Source organism: Hermetia illucens, chromosome 5, assembly GCF_905115235.1.
Source record: "Hermetia illucens chromosome 5, iHerIll2.2.curated.20191125, whole genome shotgun sequence".
Taxonomy (NCBI): Eukaryota; Metazoa; Arthropoda; class Insecta; order Diptera; family Stratiomyidae; genus Hermetia; species Hermetia illucens.
The window spans coordinates 88,973,500-88,994,541 of record NC_051853.1 but is presented as its reverse complement, the minus strand read 5'-3'; the positions used below and the strand labels follow the sequence as shown (position 1 = coordinate 88,994,541).

General features: G+C 45.1%; 1 protein-coding gene across 3 annotated transcripts in view; it reads right to left on the bottom strand.

Moving 5' to 3' along the window:
- LOC119658037 (calmodulin-A-like) overlaps positions 1-21,042 on the bottom strand; it is a 498,102-nt gene that overhangs the window by 416,947 nt on the left and 60,113 nt on the right. The window lies entirely within an intron of this gene.

The window sequence follows — 21,042 nt, the reverse complement described above, 5'->3', positions numbered from 1 at the left end:
TTCCGTACGGTTTGGTGCCGACAGCACGGAAGGCGTCGAAGACTGCCCTCTGTTCACAATCAAAGAGCTCGAAGAGAAAGTTCTGACCATGTAAAATAAGAAGGCACCAGATCCTGATGATATCGCAATGGAAGTGTATAAACTGACGTTACGCCAATGGTCAGACTTGCTGCTCAGGGCATACAATCCTTGCTTGGCGAGGTTCACGGTGATCAACAAGTCAGCTGCGGTCTGCATACTGACGGTTGTGTATGATTAACACGACCGGGAAAGTGCTCAAAAAGCCCATCAGGAGTAGACTTACTGAAGCATTTCGCCCTTCCGCGGGCTTGTCTCCAAAGCAGTTGGAATAGAAGGGAGATTCACGGTGGATGCTGTTATGGAGGTCGTGGATGCAGTCCATCGAGGGAATGGACATGACGGGTAGTGCGGCTAAAGTCAGAAATGCTTTTATTGAGGAATTACCTAAAAGACCGTACTCTTCTCTATGAGAGGCTAGAAGACCAGAGGAGTATGGAGATCATGGAATCCACCCTAAGGCCGGCCTTCTGGACTCAACATGCTTAAAGAGTAGCATCAGGACTGTTATGAAGACGACGTGGCGCACTTATTGCCAGACGAACTTCTCAAAGAAGACTTGGCAAATCGATGTGACGAGTAGGCGTGTCAACGATTGCTCATGCTGTCTAGCTTCCGCTGAAAAAAACTGAACTAGTCATGTTGATCACAAAGGGAATGTCAACCATGCCTCCCATATCGATCGGTGAATTGACTATAGAGACAGATCTAACGGTCAAATACCTTGGTTAAATGATCGACTCGAAGATGAGCTTCTTCGAGCAAATCAAAGCAGCAGCGGACAAGACTGCAGCTGGAATCTAGGCCTTGAGTCAGCTAATAACGAATGTTGGGAGCTTTTTTTCACCCTGAAACGTCTTCTTATACGAGCAACGAAGCTCCCTCTTCTTTACGGCGCGGATGTATGAGCTGATGCTGTAGCGAGTGGCGTCTCCGCACGGGAGTGATTCCGTCGCCCTTCTTGCTAAGGAGTATGAAGCCATATACAAGCGCAAGGGAGAAGAACCGAAGAGATGGTTGCTCGTGAAGAACGGTAACTAACATCAAATGAGTGGCAATTCTCTTGGAAAATGAGACAAGAAGCAGATGGAATGCGCTGGCCGTTAGCAAATGCATTACTGAATCGGAAGCATGGTAAGGCTGACTATTTCTTTACCCAACTTCTAAGTGAGCATGGAGATTTTTAGTCCTATTTGAACAAAATTGGGCAAGCACAATCTCCTGATTATGTGTTTTGCAATGAAGTGGCAGGTAACGACGAACACATCTCCTCCTCGGTGGTATTGGGTTCGGCGGCCACTATATGCAGACACAGGAAAGACAATCAGGGAGATGCTGAGGAGCGCTGGCAGAGGGGGGAGTGTTGCGCATTACGTTCGGGTTCTTCTTGTTACGAAGAAGGTAGAGCTGGGCCTTTGGAGGGACCCAATGGCAGGCGGTCCTTAAACTAATAACATCTTTCCTCCTCTCCCCTTTCGAGAGGAATTCTATGACTTAAAGGCTCCCTAAGTGGGGGGGCCAGGATGGCTTACCCGAAGTGATGTGTCAAATGGATTCTCTAGAGAAGCAAAAGAGAAATTTGAAGCTAAGCGATGATTAAAACCCTCAAGGCAAAACATGACTAATGTGCCGACGGCCGAATGGTCAGAAAGGTAAGATGTGGCTGTAAACCATGAACCCTGGGCATCACTCGATCTCCGATTTCAACTAGCATTGCTCTGGCAAAAAGGGCCTCTGTAGAGATTAACTTATTTGCCGAAGCTGAACACGAAAAGATATGGCAGCCAATTGGAATCACACCAAAAAATCAGGGGGCAACGCTGAGCTCATCAGTAGAGCTTCTGAGTCTACAGCCAGTTTCTCCGCGCATTCAATTGAGGAGCAATAGAATTGGGACCCAGTCTTCAACGGACGAGCCAAATTAAGCCCCTTTTGTCAGCCGTCCTAACCTCGGATCTCCAGTCGGCAGCCCTTGCTGAGGCTAAAGTTTTACTCGCTGGTAAACATCTACCTTTGGGCAAATAACAGCTAGTAAGCGAACTAACTTCTCAGTCGGGGAATTGGTGGGAAGAGTGCTACGCCGACAACTCTGGAACAACTTGGTGTCCAGAATAAGGCAGGGAACTTTCTTACAATCCTGTCAAATATAGAATTCGTCGACGTAAATATACTACTGCAATCAAAGGCAGAACAGTTCTTTTAGAAAGCAGAGCAACTTGCTTTGGTACCATTATTATCATTATTATCTCTGAATCCTTTGAATAAGATCTTCCCACTCAATACATACATACAAGTGTGCCTGTCATGTCGGAATCACATCCTCGTCCATTCAATTTTACTACGGACCCACTTGATGTTCAGCTCCATTCGTAATGTCCATTATTTTGCTCTCATGCGAAAGGGGGCTTGTAACAGGCAGCAATAAGCAATTTGCTGGGGGCAGCAACAAGTTGTCCGACACCTTTACTGCTGCTCCTCACTAGATGCTGCTATCCTAAATATGTACAAATTATTTATATCCGATTTGAGGGCACATGAATGACACATGAACCAAAGGAGAAATAAAGTCTCATAAAAAATATTGTCAGGAAAACTCAGGGGCGCTATATTGCAATTAGGTGATGGTTTGACCCAAGAACAGTTATCCAGTAGGGGAGAAACTGGTGTTCTGAAATACGGAGAATATCTTATCCTTTCTAGGATTTGCTTTTCTGGGTATTAAGTTCTGTTCCTCAAAAGAAACGTATATCCTTGTCTGACATTTATAAAAGCAGAATCGAGCCCGTGGCTATTGTACACCAATATCAGGGAGAATGCGTTCACCGCCATTGAGCTTGGTGAGATTCTAAGTATCCTCGTCGGGAGAATTGCAGACGTTGGCTGCAAGTGTGGTGCTTCAACTTAATAGAAAGGAAATTTTGCAAGAAGCGTTGCAGCTCGACTTGGCTCGCTCAAGTGAAAAAGTTTTATTATTGAAAGCCTTCTCGAATTATAATTGCTTGTTGCTGTTGTATAGTGAAGAAAATTGAATTTTAAGCAACTTCCATTCCATTAGCAGATTTTGCTTTGAGGCTTCAACGCTTCTTCCTTTTCTTTATTTACTCATGATGATACCACGCACGCTAACTTAGCCCCTCGTTCAGGATTTTGCTGGGATAAACACCACTGATGACATGTCGGTGACAAGTGGGAATAAAGGTTTGGAGCTTTCGAATAACAGGGGCGCACTTTCATATGTTACCCCGGTAACAGCGCAGAATGCACATTGACGTGAAATTTCAATCTGTTGTATTTCCAAATTTTAGACAAAATAGCGAAGGCAGATTTAGAGTTGCTTATATCTATTTATTTGATTAACAATAAACAACGAATACTCCATTTACTCTATTTTTGTGAGTGGCTAATCCCGTAACATGCTGGGCAAGGCAGACTTGAAATAGCACAAGAGCTTCGTGAAAGGAACCTCGAGAATATTAAGGATGCGAATTTTGTGTGGTGAGTAATGGTAATGAATTTCGGAGGCTACTGAGCTATCCATGAAGCCATTACAAAGTTCGAAAAGAACACAAGCGTCAGTCAAAAATCTACGACGTTGCAGAGATGTCAGGTTAAGGAAACACATTCAGGCTATGTCGAGTACGGAGCGTTCTTTGGATTACGAATTCAGTAAATCAATCACAATTTTGGTAAAGGGACCATCCTTCCGAAGCATATTCAAGGATATTACGAACGAAGGATGTGTACAGGATGGATGGATATCTATGAAATAATGGACGGAACGAAGGATTAAGCCGGACATTTTGGAAGCACGACTGAGTATATCGGCATAATGAAAATCACATTTAGGTCCTTGTAAGAGGCAATCACGCCTAAGGCTGACCATCAAAATAACAAGTGGGTATGGGAGGAAAAGTTTTTAGTGAATAGCATAAAGAGTAGCATGGTAGCTTGTTATAAACGCACCACCGAGATAATGCATCAAGGTTTGACTGAAGGCTGCACTGATGCGTAGGCGAACCGACAGCAGAGAATAATTTTAAATGGTCTGCATATAAAAGGCTAGCACAGGTAAACACGGAAGGAAGATTATTAGCGAAAAATGAAAACAGCAATGGACCGCAGATTGACGCTTAGGGAACTCCCGACGTCATCGGGATCTAATTAACCTTTTACGTGTCGTAATTTTGTAGAACGAAGAAAGGTTGGATATAGGTTCGGTAGTTTTCGGCCCTCGTATTGTCACCTTTTTTGTGTAAGGGTATAATACGAGCTTCTTTTTACATATCCGGAAAAATACCTTCGAATAAGCTTTGGTTATAAATGAGGGAGATGTTCTGTTTACATTTTTTAGGAAGAGATTCGGAATGCCATCAGGACCGGAATCGCCACTAATGTCGACGTTTCCAAAATGAAATTAGTTAATATAGGGATTCAGAAGAGTAATGAAGGGTATACTAGCCGAAGAGAAATCAAATGTATCAGAAGTGAAGTAAGATGAATGGTTGGGGTAATGCGTCGGGTAACATTAATTTTATGTCGGCGATAGCAAAAATGAAACCACCAAGGTAGACAAATTGATCGATGTGGCCTAATGTAGACACTGCAGGAAGATTCGGAGCGAAGACCAACCTACTTTCTGTCAATTAAACTTTCGAGGTGCGCTTTAATGCATTCCAGGAAAATTTTAGCCATTATCTATGCGACGGTAATGACGCCCTTTTTCGCAATCTGAACGACTATCCCCTTCTTCGATTCATCAGGAAAGATCTCAGATTGCTATGATTCCCGGATAGTTAATTAGTTTAGTTTAGTGGGAGGAGCCATAGGTTCAAGCACGCAGGTCTTTTATTAGGTCAATTCTACTATCCTCTAGTATCACAGGAAAATAAAGATGACGATTACATACTTATATGTGGTGGAATTTTTATTGATCCCAAAGTGTTGTTCCCGAAAGTCGCTCCGTCTAAATTGGCGAATAAAATTCTATCGTAGTGCGCAGTGCTTATCGGAGCAATTGTATTAAATGTGCAATTTCTCCGTCTTGGAAGGAAAGACCGAAGTGGAAGAAGTATTTTCAACTCTTCCCCACTGTCACTGGGCACAGTTAGCCGAATTTTCTATGCGTCCAACAAATGATCCCAGTTGTAATTGCAATGAAAACTTAACTTGGAAATAGTATACGGACCACAAACACCGCTTTGGGACCAATTAAGCCGATCAAGGTTTGTTTATGTGATATTTCAGTTCAAGAGGAAATACAACCCCGAACACCAAATTTAACAAGTCGGAATACCGGAAGCTCGCGCTTCGGATATAAAGGTTTTGTGTGCCTTATGTAAGAAATTTCAACGCACATTTTTCTATCCGTATATAGCTACAAATCCAACATAATCCTTCATACAATATTTTGCCAAACTACGAGACATACATACATATTACAGCCATAGATATTATGCTCACCCTAAACAAACAAACTGCCTATTTCCGAATACTGTACACATATATGCACGTATATAAATTGATCGTATTCATATTTCCGATTTACTTCTTATATCTATTTGAATTTGGCACTACCCGCAAAGTTCATTAGCACGCATATATTATATACTTACATGCACACATGTCTGGTTGGCAAATAACTAAAAAAACTAAAACAAAATAATTCTCTGCGACCCAATTCATAAGAACTCATTTCGTTGTATTGACGAATTGATATGTGATGATGACGTCATGCAGGTTGTAGAGTGCACGAAATTCACAAAAAATTGTAAAGTTTCACCCCCATAACTTTATTAATAATAGTTCGATTTTCTTCAAACTTGACCAAATTGTGCATTATGTTCTTAATTACACGCATGCCAAATTTTGTACTTCTGGGATGAACATAAGGGGGGTACCGGGTAAATTTCTAAAATGTGGAAATATACTATTATTAACTTTATTTGTACAGATATCGGAACCGGATATATTTTGAGGCCTAGATTTCGTAGAGATGCACCACTGTGATTTTTTTCAGATTTTTCGGTTGGATAGGTTCTGAGAACGAGACCTGTTACACTTTTTGGGGGTAATATTTTGAGCGCTCACTCCTCCATGTTTCACCCAATATCAAATATTGAACCAGTTTCGAAAAGTGCTAATTGAGACCTTTCATTTGATACCCCCCATGGCTACATTCTGTGAAAAAAAAATTTGCATCCTCCATTCACATGTATGGGGAGCCCCCCTTAAACTTAACACAAGATGGCGCCACTTACTGCATGTAAAAGGAACATCAGATTACATACTCTCACCAATTTTCGTGACAATCGGTCTAGCCGTTTCCGAATAAATCGAGTGTGACAGACAGAGAGACAGACAGACAGATAGACAGACAGACAGACCCAGAGAGTGCAATAGGGACCCCAAGTGCCTATTGTGCGAAGTAAAAGAGGGACAGGATAACCGGCATATTGCCGGGAGTGGTAAATGTCCAGAATTTAGGAAGGCGCTCACTGCAATGAGAAAATGAGGTTTATTCAAATAAATCTGAATCATTGCAGGGTCGCTCAGGATTTACTTGAGCAGGCCACGTTCGAATCTGAGATGGAAATCGCCATCATAAGCGAACCGTATAGACACCGTCATGGTGGCATATGGGTCAAAGATTCGACTGGTGGAGCGGCGATATGGGCTTGCGGTCGACGGGCCATACAATGTACTGCAAGTCAGGCAGGCAGTGACTTCGTGTGGGCGAAAATAAGTGGTGTATATGTATACAGCTGCTACGCCCCGCCAAGTTTGACACTGTCTGAATTCGAGCAAATGCTTGATAATCTTGTTCTCGACGCGAAAGGACGAAGTCCAAAGGTGATTGCTGGTGATTTCAATGCTTGGGCCCTAGAGTGGGGTAGTAGGGAATCAAATGCTAGGGGGCGCAGTTTATTAGAAGCTTTTGCGCAGATGGACATAGTTTTGGCTAACGAAGGTGCTGTAAACACCTTCCAGAAAGGGGGATCAAGCTCGGTTGTAGACCTGACCTTTGTCAGCCCTTCGCTGGCGCGTGGTATGTCCTGGTGCGTCAGCGAACGCTACACCCACAGCGATCACCAGGCAGTTTTCTTTGAGACATGTGTCGAACCTGAGGGCAATGAGCTATCATGCCCGAAACCGAAAAAGATTTCAGGCTGGTCTGCAAAATCTTTGGATGAGCAGAGCTTCTTAGAGGTGTGGTTGGATCAACCTGATATAGCAGGCGCCTCTACGGAAAGAGCTGTCCATCTGGCTCAATGCATCGCCAAAGCATGTGACGTGTCCATGCCTAGGAGGTGCGCATTCCCCCGTAGAAGACCAAACTACTGGTGGAGTGATGAACTGACCGGCCTTCGATCAGCCTGCCACCGAGCGAGAAGAGCGGCTCAGAGGGCGGTAGGTAGAGTCGATCAAGGGCAGAAAGAGTGCGCCTACAAGGTAGCCCGCAAAACCCTCAAGCTCGCCATCCAGCGAAGCAAGAGGAAATGCTTTAGGGAGCTCTGCTCAGAAGCGGATGTAAATCCGTGGGGGAGAGCTTATGGAATCGTGATGGGACGATTTAGAGGCCGTTTGTCTCCGCAGATCACGTGCCCCGCCCTCTTGTTGAAAATCATCCAGGGGTTATTCCCCCAGCAAGAGGAGAACACCGACACATTCCAACCACCTCTGAATGTGACGGCAATCCCGCCAGTCACCAGAGACGAGCTCCTGGAGATCTGCGGAAGAATAGGAGACAATAAAGCACCGGGTCTGGACGGAGTACCGAATAAGGCCCTTAAGCTTGCCGTGAAATCCAGGCCGGACATGTTTGCTGAGTTGTTCGAAGCGTGCATGTCCGAGGGAATATTTCCAGCGGTATGGAAGCGGCAGAAGTTGGTGCTTCTGCCTAAGCCTGGTAAACCACCAGGTGAACTATCCTCATACCGACCCATATGTCTTTTGGACACGGTGGGGAAAATGCTAGAGCGGGTAATCTATAATAGATTACTCCCAGTAGTTGAGAGCCAAGGCGGCCTTTCAGATCGGCAGTATGGATTCCGTAAAGCCAGATCAACCATTGATGCCATCAAATTGGTTACTGGCTTGGCCGAAGATGCAATCCACGGAAAGGGTAGTACCAGCAAATATTGCGTGGTAGTAACCCTGGACGTGAAAAATGCATTCAATTCGGCCAATTGGAATCTAATCCGGAAATCCCGAGCGAAGGTTGGTATTCCCGCCTACCTCGCCGCAATTGTCGATAGTTATTTAACTGAAAGGAGGCTCTGGTACGACACTGATGACGGACCGCAGGAGTACGTCGTTTCCGCGGGTGTCCCGCAGGGCTCCGTATTGGGCCCACTACTGTGGAACATCATGTACAACGATGTACTTAATCTTCCCCTTCCGGAGGAAGCCACAGTGGTGGGTTACGCTGACGACATTGCACTGGTTGTTGTCGCAAAGCATCTCGAAGATGCTGAGTTATACTCAAGCGAGGCAATCAGTGCTGTCAAATGCTGGTTGGAGCGCTCTGGTCTGACGCTTGCGGTGGAAAAAACGGAAGCGGTCCTCATCACGAAGCGCCGGAAGAGAAATTACGCCTGTGTTAGAGTCGGGAATCATATCATCACTTCCAAGCCGGCCATCAAATACTTGGGGGTGGTGATAGACAGGAAGCTCAGCTATAAGCAACACGTACAGTATGTTTGTGATAAATCATCCACTGCCAGTATGGCCCTGGCCAGGATGATGCCGAACGTGGGAGGGCCACGGCATACCTCGAGGTTGCTTATAGCCAGGGTGGTGACCTCAATCATGCTCTATGCGACCCCAGTTTGGAGCGAGGCATTGCGGATGTCAGTTAACACTAGCAAACTGAATGCAGTCTACAGGAGGACAGCTCTGAGGGTATGCTCTGCCTTCAGGACTGTCTCAGATGATGCAGCATTCGTCATCTCTGGAATGATGCCCATTGACATCTTGGCAGATGAGATGGCGAATATATACCATGCGAAACCAACCTCTCCCTTATTGCAAACGAAGAAGGCTGAGAGGGAGAGATCCAAGAGCGGTGGGAACGCTCGGGAAAGGGTCGGTGGACTCACAGGCTCATTCCTGCCATCAAGGAGTGGTTGGAGAGACGACACGGTGAGGTTAATTATAATCTCACCCAGTTTCTCACGGGACATGGAGGATATCTCCAATACCTTCACAGGTTTAAATTGGAGACCTCACCCGACTGTCCAAATTGCGATGGAGTCCCAGTGGACCCAGAGCATGTATTATTCCACTGTCCGAGATTTGTGGAAGAAAGGAGGAACCTAGAGGAGACTCTAGGAGAGGTGCTGGTACCAGAAAATCTGGTGCCGAAAATGCTAGCACATCAAGAGAATTGGGATGCGGTCAACTCCATGATCGCATCAATTCAAGATAAATTGCGAAAGGCAGAGGAAAGAAGAAAAACGCGGTCACGTGCGCCGCGTATAGAAGAAATGGGATTAAGCTAGAGTGAGCTGACCCCGCCCCGTGATGTAATACCTGATGGTGGTTCCGCGGGGCAGGGAGGGAGTCGGGGGTGGTTTTAGTGGGTAAAAATCCCACACGCTGGTGTGTCCAGACCAGTGTCTTTTGAAGATTTCCACCTCCTCAAAAAAAAAAAAAAAAAAAAAAAGACGGACAGACGGACAGACGGACAGACAGACACCGTCTCGATTCTAATAAGGTTTTGTTTCACACAAAACCTTAAAAATGCCCATGGAGCCGAAGCTGGAGATAAGCACCGACTCAATTTGTGTCTTAGAGGACTCCCTAGATGGTGCGCCGCCATCAATATATTCCGAGGTGATAATTACATCTTCCCTAGCACTCTTGTCTGTCCGCTCCGGTGTTCCGCCTCCGCTTCACTCACTTCGATAGTTACGTGGTACGTCACATGTCGCATGATGACAAAAAGACGGCAGACGCGATCTTCCCTGCGGTAGCGGTCGCAGTGAGGATGCCCGGCTCCGCCAAATGGAAGCACAATTTATGCTCGCGGACATTACAATGGACGCCCCACGCTTCAATCATACGCCCATCGGCGAACAGACCATCGGGCTGTTTGGGCAGTTGGAAGGCTGCTCCTTCCGACTGAAGGAATAGCTCATACGTCGGCTACTAGCAAGTTAGGAGGCAAGGTTGAATAACTTACTGAACGAGCTGACACTCCGCGACCATTCCCCAGCCAGCTGCTTCGGAAAGTGAGTGGTTGTTGCGACCCCCAGAGAGCACTGAAGTGTGTAGCGACATACGTCAAGAAGTCAAGGACCTTAGACAAACGGTAGTTTCACTTGCGGGTGCAGTTTCCAAACTGACAAAGACTGTGAGTACTTTTAGTTCGGGAGGTAGATCTCGATCGTGATCACGCTCGAGGTCTGTTTCACGAAATGCGCGTTCGGGAAGTCACCCTGGAGCCTTCAGCGACTAAATGTACGCCGGACACAATTTCTATGCAAAAAACCACGACGACGGCTACCCAAAACGCAGTACCACGCACACCATACAATTTTCGACACTCTGAGCAGATGATGCTTTCTGGTTAACCCTAGTGCGAAGGTATCAGTTCTACGCTAATAACACAAAACTTGCGACTAGCTGCACCGAATTCCTCTCCGATCTGCAGTTACGGCTTCAAGCAGATGGACGCGATTCGTTTTGGTGGACATTAGTACCTTCATTTTAGGTGCATACTTCCTGTCTCACTTGGGATCTGCCATGGTTTACGTCTCCGCTGTGTCGCCACACGTCCACTGCCTGTCATAGAAGAAGCTGTGTCCCGTTAAAACCCCTACTACACTTTTAATATCTCATTCTTTAAGGGACAACAAAAATGCCGTTGTTGTGGCCCCCGCAAAGAGTGGCCTGTAGGCGGAAGATCAAACTTCTCTATTTGGAGGCGTGGCAGTGGATGACCCGATCCCAAAAGCTGACTCTCGCCCCACCATTATGGATTCAGACCCTTGGCGAGCCAATGTTTCAGATTCCTCATTACTAGAGGTGTTCGAGTGCCTCGTTTCCTGTCCCATATGACCCGTAACTAACATACCCACCAGACTGTAATCACAAAAGATTCGTGGTCATTTATCGACAATTCTTCCCTTTTGGTGATTACGAAGGAGAATATCTTTTCTAAGATAAATCGGTAAACCATATAGATCTGAACCACCTGATGTTTGCCAAATTATTGGACGGTTTTACATACAAACAAGTAGGTTTTGTTATGAATACATATATATATCCAATTTATGTGGTAAAAGTCATCAGGTTTTACCTATCACATTCCAACAGCACCACCCCGATCTACAGGTTGTCTGATATTGTTCCTGGATATGATACTTCCGCGTTAGCATTAAGTCGAGGTGTACTCCTAAATACTTGCACCAGCTGGATTTTGGCCCCTTTTTAACGTTCCTAGTCAATATAACTAATCCACTCTTCCTAGCGGGCACGGTGCGTCCGTTACGGAGGTACCATCTGTGGATTACAAACAGAGTTCTAGTTAAACGGTCGCATACTCCGTCCGTAAACTTGCTGATAATTATTATGTTAGATTGTCCGCAAATTCTTGTGCGATGATCTTCGTATTCTCCACAAGCCATGGTAAGGTGTGCATTACTAGAAGCCGTAGTAAAGATGAGATAACCTCTTTCTTTGGGCAGTCCTTAAGATATTCTGCTTCCGTATACTTCTGCGTGACCAGTATGTGGATATTTCCGCATTGCAGCATGTGAAAAATTCAACTAATTAACAGCAGACTCTGCAAATGAGTGGCGGTACCAACGTATGAACCGTCGTCCGGTCCTTTTGGTGGAAAGGAAGTTAGAGTGATCGGTCAGAAGTTTTTTATTTCCATGTAGGTCGATCTCCATGATTTGCGTATAAATATCACCTTCACATCGTGCCAGTTGATATTTATTCCGAGGAGGAGGAATAATGCCATCTAGACATGTGGACTTGTGTTTATGGATCGAGTTAAATCCCCATTTTACTCGCTCCAATGGTACTACTTTGAATGCCAGAGTCCAACCTCTCGATTGAGGGCTGCACACACCTGTCGGCCGTGAGATGAGAGTTTGGATGGTGCATGCGAAGTACATTTCAAGCAAATGGGTTGCCTTTACTTCACCGCTTCCTGTGCATCTCCTGCTCTATAGCAATGGATTTGATGCCCCTCCCAAGGATCGTAGCTCAGGTGCTCACATTCGGATTCAGAAATGTAGTGGTTGGAGATCCATCCATGCACCTGTCATCCGCGATCGTGATATCGCTTGATACTTTCCACACGCCCACAACAGCCACAATGTCAAGGGATGCTACCGTGATGGCAATGCCCTCTTGTATGACCGCATTGAAGAAAGTGGGTTCATTACCTAAATTGGGGATTTGCAGTTCGATTCCTACCAGATACTCTAGTAGTCTAGATCCTTCCGCTTTTATTTTGTATTTCCCAGCATATATCGCCGGCGTTAACATCTACTGCTATTATTCCCCCTATTCTACTTTTGGCATATTTTAGAGTTTTGAGGAATGTTCCGCTGGGAACTTCGCCCCTGTACATCTGTTTCAATGGCTTTAGAAGCCGACACTTGTAACGTGAGCGCCCCAAGCCCGTAGTAGAAGTGGCAGGCCGTTTGTTTCCGAATCTTCATAATGCCCGAATAAGGAACGCATTTAGTAAGGAAAGTTCCTGGCCTATCGGCTGCCGGTCCTTTATCATTACTCTCTACTTCTGGAAACAAGAAAAGGCACTTTTTGAGCAATGCAAGCTCAGGGGCTGTTTTACAGGGTAAGTTGCTGACCGCTCCATATATCGTTGAAGGAGGAACAGTGTTGCCAGAGTCACGCGTTTGCGCTTTCATCGGCAAAGTTTAGCCGTAATATACACCTACCGACTCACCGCTAAACTTAATGCCTTGCGAGGATGCAGTGCTTACAGCAAGGAAAAATATCCTCCTAAGTTGTTCGCATTGCTCGGCATCGTAATCGGATGGATGGACGTCGTTATACCATCAGCTGCGACAATTTCGGCTGCAAATGAAAACTTCGCCGTTGTTGGTCGAATCCTCTTCGCAGTCCTTTGAACGGAAAAGTTGGGATCTTCAGAACATTACTGCACCTTGGGCTTGCTCTTAGCCGCAGGATCCCCAGACGCTCCTTTTCGTTCAACCTTAATACAACTCGCGGGGTGTGGTTTGTGCGGTGGCGGTTTGCCCGGAAGTGGTTTATCTGGAGGCGGTTTGCCTGGAACCGGTCTGTCCTCGCGATTTGCCTGCCCGGGAGTGAGCCAAACCATAGTGGCGCACAGTCCGTATGTTTCAGTCAGGTTGCCGAAAATCACCTTATCTAAATTTGTTGGTTATTAAGTGAAATGGAAGCTTTTGCATGACTTCATTAAACAAACTATCCACCACCAACTTCTTGGAGACATCTAGAAGATGCGCTTTTTAAAATATAGGTTACCAATGAAGCTGAATGCTTGATTCCGTCATCCCCCACCTCTCTGTTGCTAACTATGCGATACATATGGAAGCCACCACAAGCACGATATAGCAACCCGTGACTGTTAATGATTTCACGGAACAACCAAAGAGTATCTGTTGGGATTAATGAAACTGGAAGTCCGAACAGGTGTTTGGGATCTTATCGTACCCCACCTTCTATGTAAAGCACTCTACTGAATAACGCATACCTTGTGCAGGCAAACACTTCGATGGCGATGCAAGGTCGACCATGAATGCATTTCTCGTATTCATGGAAACAGTTTCATTCACGTGAGCTCTATATATGAAGAAGCTTCTGCGTGCAAGGCCTGATCTCTTTGGTATCTAGTTCTGCCGAGAGAGTTTTTTCAACTGAGAACAATTTCTCAAACTAACCGCACATGAACGTTTCACCACAATCAAGAAGAAGGCCTGGCAAGAAGCATTTGCTTAGAGAACCTACTCTAAGTGTCAAGGTAAACACAATACATTGTTTCATCAGGAAGGTGAAGCTAACAAAGTCAAGATAGGTCACACATTAAGGAGGGGCGACAATTGTGTTGTTGGCTACGCCATGCAGCGGAATCCACCATCCTAAAATGGCGGTCAGATGGGTCGCTCCAAGGGCTCTTGGCGAAGAACAGTGGAAAAGGAATACGGGCGTCTCGGAAAGTCGTGGGAGGAGTTGAAGCGCGTTTCAAGTAAATGCGAATGACGGCGCGTAGGTGTTGTTGGCGCGCTATACTATTTACAGTCAAGGCGAAGTAGACGACCGGCAATGTAGTGCAAGGTTATGGCACAGTATTAATTACCGACCGATTATAGATGGTCTGCAAAGTCGAGACTCGTCAGTATATTTCATGCGGAGATACAAATGATACTGGAAATCTGTCCACGGCTGAGGTTAGTATTGCTGATCGATACCCGTGTTTGCATGCTAAGTATTGATAATTGAAGGAGGTGCGTGAGTACCTGCCATGGTATTATCGGATGCCACGAAGGCTTTTGAGTGCATTTTTGAAAACTAGATTCCCTACATTTCCCAAACTAGCATAAACCAGGTCGGTTTCGAGGAACTACTGACGTAATACACGCTGTGCGGTTACACATAGAGAAACACGGTGGAAAGCATCCCCATTTTTACATTACCTTTCTAGGGTTTTTGGTGAAATTACCGAGCTTCAGTAGGTCATCGCCACCTTTAAGTTAGCGGCGACGGTGAGAGCTTTCCGTTTGGGAGGTACGTCCCGAATTCCCCCCCCCCCCCCCCCCGCCAATCGAAATGGGCGATACAGTAGTCGCGAGTCAGGGACCTCAACAAATCCTGCAGTTTGCAAGTATCACCATATCTTCACTGGCAGGGTATCACAAGCTGATCCCGCGACAACTCAAAATAGCGACGGCAAACTCTTCAACCATACAGACTTACGGCTACAGGCAAGTGGACAAAGTCTGGGACGTTTTCATGGCGGTTTATTACAGCGGACATCAGCAGTCCCATGTTAGGTGCAGATTTCTCAGACCACTATGAATTGTTGGCAGATCAACAGAGCAGGTCTCTTACAGACCCCGCAAAGGAAAACTTCCCACTAACTCAACCGTCAGTCTTTCTATCATTTTTGAAGAAGCAACCTACCCTTACATTCTCGGGTTCGTTCAAAAATACTGCATCAAAACTTAAGAAAGTAGTCCCTTGCAGCCAGCTAAGCGTGATGCACAGCACCACATCCGCACAACTCGCTCACTGTTGCTCAGAGAGAATTCGTCATACTTTTAAAGTAAGGTATTTGCAGACCATCAAATAGCTGCTGGCCTTCTCCACTACACATAGTCCGACGGTCCAACGGCGAATGGAGACCAATTGGCGCTTACAAAGGTCTGAATGATTAGACCATTCCAGACCACTACCCCATACCACTAATCCACGATTTTGCGCACAACTTCGCAAACTGCCGTGTTTACACCATCTTGAACTTAGCCAAGGTGTACCAGCAAATCCCTGCAGAAGGCATTCCGAAAACGGCAATATGCACACTCTTCAAACTCTGTGAGTTCACGCGGATACCTCTGGTCTGTGAAACGCGGTACCAACTTTTTAGAGGTTCTTCCACTCTGTACTGCAAAACCTTAACATTTGTTTCGTGTGCTTGGAGGATGTTTTGGTTGGCTCTTCCTCTGAGTCTGAGCATTTGGAACATGTTGAATGTACTTTCAACGTCTTTTTGAGGTCGATCTTGTACTCACCGTTAAAAAATGCAAATTCCTTAAACAGCAGGTTTTTAGGCCACACGATTTTCCCTGAAGGAATCCAACCGGATCCAGACAAGATTCAGGCCATCATATGTAGACTTCCCATAACCAAAGACAGTTAAGGAACTGTGAAGGTTTTTGAGCACGTTAAACTTCTATCGTCGTTTCTTTCCCAGAGCCGCACAACACCAAGCGATCCTCAACGCCTACTTGCCTGGGTCCAAGATCAAAGACTGACGCGTGATTGCGTGGTCTACAGAGGTCGCCCAGGCATTTGAATGACCCAAATGACAGCTGGCGGACGTTACACTCCTGGCATTCCTTCAACCAGATGCACCTCTAGCCTTATTCGTAAATTCCTCAGACATCGCAGTAGGTGCTGCCCCTCACCAAAAGGTGAACCAAATCTGGCAGCCGTGGAGTTTTTTTCCAAGCAATTGAATACAACTCAACGAAACTATAGCACCTACGATCATAAGCCATTAGCCGCGTGCATGACAATTAAATACTTCCAATATTCCCTAGAAGACACGGCGTTTACAGTGTTCACGGACCACAAGCTCCTTCTCTTCGCTTTTAAGCAGAACCCCAATGAACCATCCCCTCGCCAACTTCGCACCTAAGGTTTATAAGCCAATTTACTTTAGATATCTAACACTTGTCCGGCAAGGACAATGTAGTTGCAGACGCTCTGTAACGCATTTCAAAGGTTAAAATCTCTCCCCACGGTCGATTTTTCACCGGTACACAAACAGCCTCAGGGACAACCCCAAATATAAATTTCGGGAGTTGAGTTTTTTGCATCAATCTCGAAATAGCGACCTAGGCCATATATTCCGATCACATTTCGGAAGGAAGTATTCCATGCAGTGCACGAGCAGAGCACACCCAGGCATACGGTTAACGAATCGGCTGGTCACTAGCAAATATTTTTGGTCCTCAATGAATAAGAATGTTAACTCTTGGGCTAGATAGTGCATCGCGTGCCACAAGTGTAAAGTTTCCAAGCACGTACAAAAGTAAGTAGCCTCATTCCCTCGGCACAAACATTTATAGATGCAGATGGTGCCCTAAGGCAATTTTTCTGGCCGACATTTCAGCACAATCGCGCGCCGAGGTCCTTTGTCGTGGATGGAGTCCACCTTTTGGAGCTCCAGCAAAACCATTACTGATCAGGAAATGCAGTTCGAGTCTACTTTGTTCCCGGAGTTAGGCAAACTCCGAGGCCTCAAACGGCATCGGTTGGTGGTTGTTAGTGGTAGTGGTTGCAAATCCTGCCTTTCGTCTTATTTGGCCTCAGGACAGCCCATCATGAAGAGTTTGCCATTAGGTTCGCCGAGCTGGTATACGGGGAGACCTTGAGACTCCCTATGTTCAATAATAGGTCAACCCTTTCCACCACTGGCATTTTGCGTTTCCTCCGGGACGCCGTGGCCAAGCTAAAATCAGACTCGATCCCCTAAAACTGGCGGGCCAGGAATCGGCTTTTATCACTGAAACCCACTATCAGTTGGGGGAGGGATAGTGTGGAGGAGCAGCTTAGCAACGATTAACCCGGGCCCCAGATTAAAATCGCAGGGCAACTAGGAAGACGCCGGACTGAGCGCCTACTTGTCGGTGCCAGGCTCGAATCAGGGAGTTGCTATACATCATCTCAAACTGACTTCCGTACAATTTTCTGCATAACTGTTTAATCTACATGTCTTTAAATAATAATTAAAATCACCTATACCGCTGCAGCCAATGGCGTCCATTTGGCATGTGGCCCACAATTTTAAAAGCCCCAGATATAAGGGCACAGCGGACCGCGGCCCGGTGTTCATCAATACTTCCTGGGGCGTTGTACAGCGTTTATGACGTTTGCACAAAAAAAGAGTTTCGCCACTGCTGGGCGATAATGCGACCGACCGATCTTTGGGGTCAATGTCGGCAAATTTTCATTACACTAAATCAAAAAGCAACTTCAAATTTACTAACAATCGTGATATGGTCGATCTGATTATGATTTTCATTGCTAGTCAGTCGAATTTCAACTGATCTTGTGGCAAGTCCTATGGATCGATAGGTGGATTCTTAGAGGAGGATTGCTTGCTCAAAAACTTGTATCTCCCTGAGGCGCCTTTTGGGAAGAAGAAGAAGAAATATAGCTGTTCGAACCCCATCTCAATAGTTAATAAATGGAAATCTAAAATTCCCAATTTATTTGTTTAATTTCACAACCAGAAAAGTGGAAATATTCGTTTAGTCACCAGTGTGTCTTCACTACCACCTATTCGCCATTAAGGCTCAGTAGGTAAGACAACCCCACTTTGGAGCATCGCCTCATTACTGGCACAAAGGGTGACTTCCACAATGAATCTGCATATTCATTTCGAAGATGATTGTCTTGTTTTACGCTTCTTTTCCCCAGCCTAAACCCATCTTGGTGGTTGAGGCTCTTCCAGACTTTTTTCCTAGTCAGGGCTCTTTTCGAATAGGAACTGCTATTTCAGTTTAGTGGTCTTTCCTCTTGGGTCTGTAATTCGAAGATCAAATTAGAAGCGACTAGACAAACTCATTTTGGAAATTTGATATGACATGAATTATATGCAGTGATATATTCCGATCTATTGTATTTTCTGCGCGGAAACATTTTGTTGGATTTAATTTCCTGCTTTATTGGACATTTCGCAAATTTATTATGCACATTCAGCAAGCAATGCAATCCCCAAAATCCCTAGCTTCCCCTAATCTGCGATCAAATCAACGTCCTTTTTATCAGAATTATCTATACTGCCCCACATCAACGCACTTCAGGTGTTCAAGTATAATGGACCGCTCACCCACATCAAGGTGAAAGGATTGCGGGGTACTGTAGGTTCAGGTTGATTACATACTATTGTACATACACACGTAGCAGTAATGGCGCTTGTCTGTCTAGGAGTTCATATTCGCCAGGGCGTATCCACTTGTTGGCCATCATCATCGTCGTCGCACTCATATCGATTTTATACTATTGCCCCGGGAACAAACCCAAGTCGCTCATCAAATGTCCGTTTTCGTATTCAGTCCTTCCCGGGTTCGTGCGTTTGACCAGTTTTACGAGTACGAAAAAGTGGCTTCGCTTTTATTGCGGATGTCCACTGTCCGTCGTTGGACAGGATATCAAGTTATCTTTTGGAAGATATTATGTTTATTTGGCTCTGCTTTTGTTATTGCATTTGGTAAATGATTAGGAGCATGAAATATATGGAGCAGCCTCGATCCATTTACATAATATGGTACGAAGGTGTGGGCCGGACACTATGTCGTCATTTCACGGACAAACTATATGTCACCAGGGAGTTAACTCTTCAGGAAATCCACTTAACTTAAGATTTTAGTCAAATCAATAGGATGACAATGGGCTTTGAAGACTATTAATGCTTATCCTCGTTCAGTGCTGCCAGTTTTGGGGTGGCACTTTTATTGGAAGTAGCAGTTCACAACAACGTGTTCACCTCCTTCCATCCTTTCTACGATAAGCGTTATTTAAATAACACAATTTGTTTATGCAATTTATTAAGATAATTGTATTTTCATCAAAGGATATTTGAATATAAAATTTTCATTGCACGAAAAAAAAACAGAGATTGTCGACACCCTTAACAAAACGACACCCAACAGCGCTAATTGCACTCTTTCTAGCGGTCAGTTTTACTCGGGCTACAAATATCACAAGCTACTCTTGCAAGTAGGATAAACAGAAAGTTTCCTTTTGTTTGTTTTTAATTGATTACTCATTCTTTCTAGGGTAGCAAAACGTCTTTAAAACATAAATTATATAATATTTCAGCAGCGCTCTCTAGAAACCTTTCCTAGGTAAGCATGAGCCACTGCTAATTCAGCTAATGGGACTTTAAGGAACTAAGGCAATATTCAACACGGTTCAGAGCGTCATTAACAATACAGGGATGGTTCTTTGCTTCATCAGGGATTAAACGGCTTAGCTAAATGTATTTCCGTCCGCGTCGCAACCGTTACTCAGATTTAGAGCGAAACCACGTGGAGTGCAAAGACCGAAACTAAGTTATATTCCGGAAAACAACCAACGCTGAGTGATAGTAGTAATTAACTTAGTTATCCTAGCAACTAAGCAACTTCGCATTAAGTATCACTTGACCTCGATGTGTAGTAAGCGATTAGCCGGACTGATCAGAGGACCAACCCAAATACACTACCTGGAAAGCGGCGTCCATGGCTTCTCAGAATCCCTATCATTCCGTCCTCTCTCCTCGAGCAGATGAAAGATTCATTTCCTTGCACGCATCATATTTCCTTCTTATGCCTACTTAGCTCTCTTCAACATCTCCATTGAATTCCCCTCAATTTTCTACTATCCTACCTAAACCAACACCAACAGCTCCATTATCAAACCCTATCTCCACATCCACGTCGTGACCTCTGGGAGTTCTTTCTTTATGAAAAACTGCAGACACAGAAGGATGAAGGCCAGTCTCCCGAACCAAAAAACCAGACAGGTTTTACCAACTGTTCTCCAGGTTGGGGGTTGGTTAGGGCTGACAACCTTAGACGGAGTTACGGACCCCCAAAAGGAAACTCGGACTGGATTGATAACAAAACAACAAACCCGACAACGAAAACGGACCAACGATTTGCGCATTTTCTCATGAAACCTTGCCCTCTGTACAGAAAAGGAGCTGGTAGTACCTAGTTTGCGCGGAGTATAGCCAACAAATATACATTGGCCTCTCTAGATCGGACATCTTCTCTAGATCGGACATCTTCCAATCAGATTGACCTCTTGCTAATCGAACGCCCCCACTTGTCAGCTTCATTCTTCAGCTAACATTCATTAGGACATAAAGGGAAGCCAATATAGACTTTTATCACCATTTCGTTGGCAAACCTACAATCCCATCTGACAATCAGGTGAGAGTGCTATCCACAACAAAGCACTTCAAAATGGATGCCGCAACAGCCGTAGCTAGCAGAGGTCCTAGAAATGAATTATCAACAAACGATCTTCACAGCGCCTGAAGAATATTACAATTGCATGTCCTCTGTGTTATCCGAGCTCATCTTGGGATTAAGTTGTCCAACGCAATTACGATGCCACTTTTAAGAAATCCCTCCTTCAAGGAATTCCAATTCGGGTCCTTATTTGAGACGTGGATAACGTTTCATTGTTAAGAAAATTTTTCAATTTGAAGTCCCATTAAGT